At 35.1% G+C, this 6,189-nt stretch overlaps 1 protein-coding gene and 1 long non-coding RNA gene across 3 annotated transcripts in view; both read left to right on the top strand.

The window, feature by feature from the left end:
* The window catches only part of LOC146492693 (uncharacterized), a 29,004-nt gene extending 26,354 nt beyond the window's left edge, over window positions 1–2,650 (top strand). The window contains exon 2 of the long non-coding RNA XR_014871896.1: window positions 149–2,650. This is a non-coding gene — a long non-coding RNA (uncharacterized LOC146492693). The remainder of the gene's footprint in view (window positions 1–148) is intronic.
* Window positions 1–6,189, top strand: part of LOC146492689 (uncharacterized) — a 246,327-nt gene that overhangs the window by 109,830 nt on the left and 130,308 nt on the right. The gene's annotated exons all lie outside the window — the stretch shown is intronic.

The raw sequence follows: 6,189 nt of genomic DNA, 5'->3' as shown, positions 1-6,189 counted from the left end.
TGTGCTTTACAACATACGGAACAAGAAGTGAAGTCACCTGTAATCACCAAAATAAAATCATTTCTAAAATAAAATGACAACCAGAAAACGTTTGTACAAAATAAGATAAGTTGATATATTTACTTATGAGAACACAAATCTAACACAGTCTGTATCCACCAATCACAGAGAGGCACCTGTACACTTAGATTTATATATTGAAAGCAGCACCTTACGACATCAGTCATAACTTAGCAGTTTTGTGATAATTTAAGGATTTAAAATAATGGTGAAAAAATTAAATTATGATTTAATTGGCGGTATCCTCTGTGTCAGCAATGGGAGGTAGGGCAAGTTAATTTGCTTGGTTCCCTTGAACGACCATAACTGCTTCTAGCATTACAAAATGCTGTTCAGTGTAAGGTCAACACCTAATTAGCACCAAAGTCCATCCAAAGAAAGCTAAAATAATATAGCACAATCCCATCACTGTAGCTGGGGAAAAGCTTGATCATGTGTAAAAGTCTATCACACAACCAAGTAGTCCAACAAAGGCACACCTGACTACCATGAAATTAACTCTTATCTCTTTTTCACTCATCTCCATAACTTACCTTGTAACTGTTTTGATGTGTTCACTGCTCTTACTGAGGCTACTGGCTTGTGGTCGGCTCTGAGTTCACTGAAGGTGACGGTAATTAGTGTCTGATTAGGTTTGTGGTTAGAAATGTTTTCACGGTGGACTCCTGCACTTTACTTTGGCAAACTTTGTGTCTTTACTCACAGTGAGACGCTAAAGACATGTTAGTGTGTTGCTGTTGTGCGCCCTGTAGTTTGCTGGTCAATCACTGCATGTCTTTTTGATTGATTGATCTATTTTTAGTTTGGTCAGTTTTTCTTTTTTATTTCAGTAACAAACAATGATGCAACTGTTTTTTTGAACACACTCCTGCATGGATACATCCGTTCTCAACATCCATTTTAAAACTTCTTTGAAATTATACTTTATTCATGACAAGTAAAGAAAATATTGTCAATTTGTTTCTTCGCTCTTTTCACAAAACAAAAAAACTTGACCACTGTGGTCAAAGACTTTCATTTTCACCAACAACATTTTCTGCTTTTTTCCGACCACACTTCCCCAAAAGCCAGATGAGCAAGAGCAAAAGTTGCAGCTTCCAGATGCACAGGCAGTGTTAGCAGGCTACATCAGCTTAATTATCCTCTATGAAAACTGGAAAACTTAGCTTTCCAACTGGATTAAGAGGCTGACCAATCAGCTGATTTTGGCATCACTGAGATCATCTGAATTTCTAGGATTAAAGCTGAGCTTGACTCTGTGACCTGTCTGAAGTCTGTCTACCCTCAGGTTCATGACTACAACATTATCAGCTATTCCCTCGTAAACTGTGACTTTCCTGGTAATAGTGTATCCGGAAAATATTCACAGCGCTCCACTTCTTCCACATTTCATCATGTTACAGCCTTTATTTTTTATTTTTCATCTCAAAATTCTACATACTGCATGATAATGAAGTGGAAAAAATGATGAAATTATTTTTTAGCTTTCTTATTAAAAATAAAAATAATAATATGCACTTTGTTATCTGGTGTTTAGAATTTAGAATTAAAAATTGGTCCATTTTAAATAAAATAAATACATTTTTATTTATATAGCACCTTTCAAGACAGAATCACAAAGTGCTGCACAGGAGATTACAAGTCATAAAAAGATTTAAAAAGAGAAAATAAAACAGGCGAAAAATTAACCAAAAGCAGTTTTAAATTTTGGTTATTTTGGAATAAAGCTGTAATATTACAAAATGTGGAACAAGTGAAACACTGTGAGGTGAGTTGAGTGTCCTATTGAGCTTTTTACCTTCTTTCTTTGGGCGTTCTTTTATTATTTTGCTTTTAAAAAAATGTCACTATAATCCTGGGTGGACATAACTTCCTTGTTGGGGTTAGGCAGTTAAGGGCGCCAGTTACCGATATTTTTGCCTTTCAAGATACTTCACGCCTAGCATGCTCCAGAAGATAATTAGGTGAAGTTTGGTGTGTTCGAGATAGGGTAAATTTGCATTTTCCACAGTTAGCACAGGTAGTACTATGTTTAGACAGATGAAACCACAGGTAGTGGCAACCATCTCAAGCAAAATACAATCAAAAACCAAATACTGCTTATGCTGGACCCCCTTTTTCAGATCCTAGACAAGCCCCCACTTGTTATATTCTCCTGAACAAATCCAGAGGATGTAGGAAAGCAACAAAAGTGTCCAGGTAGAAAAAGGAGGCTAACTGGTCAAAGCAGAAACTCTGTTCATAATTAAATTGAAAGAGACAGACAAGACACGATCACCATCATGAGTTTGAGACAAAACAAATCCCAGAAGCTGGTCAACAAAGAGTAAGTTAAAAAGTCTAAATCACTAAACAACACCCTGTCTTGTCTTAACTACTGTGACCTAATTGCTGAGTAGAGTCAGCTGGACACGAGGGTGGCACCTAAGGTTGGAGATACAACAGGACAACCTACTGGGTCGCAGTATTTCCTGCTTTCTGACAGTAACAAGAAATATGATTCTGCCAACCCTGAACAAACCTTTCACTGAACTGTGTCATGTAGTCGTGTGCTGGATGTGACTTAGATGTGATTTGTGAAAGAACAAAATTTTTAATTTTATGTTTTATGTGTTTTATTTATTTATTTTGCTGTTTTCTGTTATTCTATTGTTTTAACTTATTTTCTGTACAGCACTTTGTTCCTGTGCTGGGTATTTTAAAGTGCTTTATAAATAAGATTGGATTGGAACAAAAAGTAGAAAAATAAAAACACAGAAGGACAAAGACTCTGATACCTGTTAGCGTGATTATTTATCACTGCTCTCAGTGTAACATCTACAGAATAATTATACATTTACAAAAGTATAAAGTATAAAATTTCAATGTACATTCTCAAGATTAATGCCTGTATAAAAGCATTCATTTAGACAATAATTTCAGTGTCACGTGTTCTCTTGTAGACAGAGGGGATACAATCAAACATAATTAAAACAGTTAAATGGCATTTTAACAAGCCAGATTTTCATTCCCTTTCCAAATTGCATCACTCAACCTTTTGTTCCAGCTTCAATATTTAATTTGAATTCTTACACATTAAACCAAATGTTTCAATCAAATAGATAATTGATCATTTAGGCTACTGCCATGTTTTTCTGCTGGTCAGAATAAGATAACAATCTGCTTCGTTGCCGTCTTTGTTTATCTGTGGAGCGATCATCATGCAAGAGCGGCTACTTTATTATAGCATCACCACCAACTGGAATAACTAACAAGCCCTAAACGCCGAGCTTCTACAGAGGCATCTTGTATATTAACCCTTTAAAACCGGTCATAGCGTGCACACTCCGTTTTGCGGAAGTACTTTTAAATCCCGGTAGCTCTGCAACCACGTGAGCTAGTGCAATAATTTTTTTTGCATATGAAACCGGAGGAGTTGTACTTACATCTTATGCCATCAGCTTGTCCTCGGTCACAGTTTCCTTCCACATATAGCTTTGCAAAAACTGCATAAAAAGCACTTGCAGCAACAAAAACATAATATTCCAGGAACACGCTTTGCCGATCTGATCAGCTGTTTGTAACACTTCCTACGTTGGAATAGACGTCAGCACGAACTATCGTGTGTCCGCCATGACCCACCCGAAACCGGAAGTGATGTCATTTTCGCGGAAATGTAGTTTTTTACCATCAGGGCCTCATGAGCCTATACTGGTGTTTTTAAAAGTTATGTTTGACTTTATGACTTTCTGTGTCGTTTCTGGGATGCTTAGGACTCATATTGCACTGCTGGAAATAGTTTGTTTTGATGCATATGCTGCTTTTTTGCAAATTTGCATTATAATATTTATTTTCGTTTTTCCTGCAGTATATAAAAATTGGTGTATTTCAAAAATAAAACTATGAAGACACTCAAAATAAATTTCCTGTGGTGGGAAACTATTTTGTGTAACTTTTTTGTATTTACAGTTTTGAGGGATAAGCCTCTTAAATTTCTCTAACTAGAAATATATGTTAAAAAAGAAAAAACGATTTTCAATTTTTTGGTAGTTTATTGCACTTTTTTACAATTTATGTAATTACTATGCACTTAATGCAGACATATTATTAAAATCTGGGCTATAATGGTTGTATTGATGTATAGCAACTTGAAATGCTCCCAAAAATGGCTCCACAGCATGTAAAAATATAATATAAGCTCTGGCGGACTTGGTTCTATGGTAGGTCTTAAAGGGTTAATGGTTTTATTGCATGACTGCAATTGAACAAGTGAGAAGTTGCAGATCTCACCTTTGCAGGGAATTCTTATGTAGATGGCGAGGCACCTGTTTGGCACTCAGTAGGAATGTTCCTACATGTTTCATGAGGATCTGCTTTGATTCAAATCTGCTTGAAATATGTTTCATTTTTCTTTCTTTTAGCGCTGGCTTTCCCACTGAAACACACTGCCAGCACTTGGCGGCATATTGAAAAGCCATGGATAGATTCAGAATGGAAGAAATCCATTTCCAGTTGTGTTGGTGTTTGCACTAAGTTGTTTCAAGTTTCAGTAGTAAATTTTAAAGATGAGTCTTCTGCATTTCTCTTTCAAAAATGCTGAATAATTATATCCATGGCCAAATGCATTCAAGATAAACTATCTGTAAACAAGGTTTTTCCTATGTAAACATCCTAACAGGCTTTTAATGTTTAGAGTTCTGGAACACTTGTGCAAGCTTCCAGTACAATATCTATACATATGTGCGTGAAGTGATATTTTCTTTGAAAAGGTGGTGATCACAAAGCTATCTTCCTGTAATGCTTTGTTCATTTTTTTTCTTTCCTCCTGAAAATATATTCAGGAATATGTAGCATCAACATGAGAGTGAAGATAAGAGGATATAAGATAAAGAGAGATGGTGAATAAATGCTGACAAATCTCTGACTTTCATTACACCGAGCATGAAATGGTTCTTGATCATTCCGGCTAACTCTCTCTCCATTGCTGTTTTTCATCTTTCTCGTTAACTCTCCATCTTGCTCTCCGCGCATCTCTTTTTTACTTTTGAATAAGTTGTCATGGTTACAAAGAAATCTTTTCTGCAACTGCCTGCAAAAAGGCTGAATGTTTTCACTGATGGAAAAATCACACCAGCCAGCTTATTAGGGCAGGATAAAAACCATTAGGACATCCTCCATATCAAACAGAGAGACGGGCAGTCTCTTTGTCATGTCTCTGCCCAAATGGATCATTTGAACAGTCTCTCTCTAATGTACTGCACACCTCCCGTCTGAGATATTCCTCTGATTACAGTGGGGAATTTGATGTTCTTGTCATTTGTAATGGACTGAATGAAAAATGATATTTAAAAATCAAAAGTATTTTTTGATAATTTTTTTTCCTCATCTTAAGATATGTTCATAGATACTGGGATTGAGACAAAATATGTGATAAGATATTAGAATTCTTTATATATATATATATATATATATATATATATATATATTTTTTTATTTTATTTATATATATATATATTATATATATATATATATATATATATATATATATATATTGCTTTTTAATGTTTGATGGGTTCGCTAATTCCTTGATAACTTTTTTTGTCAAAATGTAACCATTTTTTGCCTGTTTTTTGGCAAATTTTCCACCTGTTTTTCCAGTATATTAGATGTGAGTTGCTGAATCTGAAATGAAACCGTATCGATTCATCAAATCAAAATCAAATCACTTTTATTGTCACATCACATGTGCAGGTACACTGGTACAGTACATGCGAGTGAAATTCTTGTGTGCGAGCTTCACAAGCAACAGAGTTGTGCAAAAATACAATAACGACAATACAATAAAACAAGCAAAATATAAGAATGGCTAAATCTGAGACGAATAAATATATGTACAATATATAATAGTATATGCATTACTGGATGTGTATACTAAATATGTTTTTCTACGTGTGTGTGTGTGTGTGTGTACATATTTTACAAATTAAATAGAGTAAACAATAAAATATACAGAGGTTTGTAGTTGGATATTGTGCAAAACAGTGGCATTAATGTACAGTATGTAGTGCATAATGTTGAAGTTCCAGTAGTGGAGGTGAGGTGTCTATGAAGTGTTCAGCAGTCTGATGGCCTGGTGGAAAAAGCTTCTCT

The sequence above is a fragment of the Neolamprologus multifasciatus genome, chromosome 22 (assembly GCF_963576455.1).
Source record: "Neolamprologus multifasciatus chromosome 22, fNeoMul1.2, whole genome shotgun sequence".
NCBI lineage: Eukaryota > Metazoa > Chordata > Actinopteri > Cichliformes > Cichlidae > Neolamprologus > Neolamprologus multifasciatus.
The sequence above is the reverse complement of the archived record's forward strand: the minus strand, read 5'-3'. Positions and strand labels throughout refer to the sequence as shown.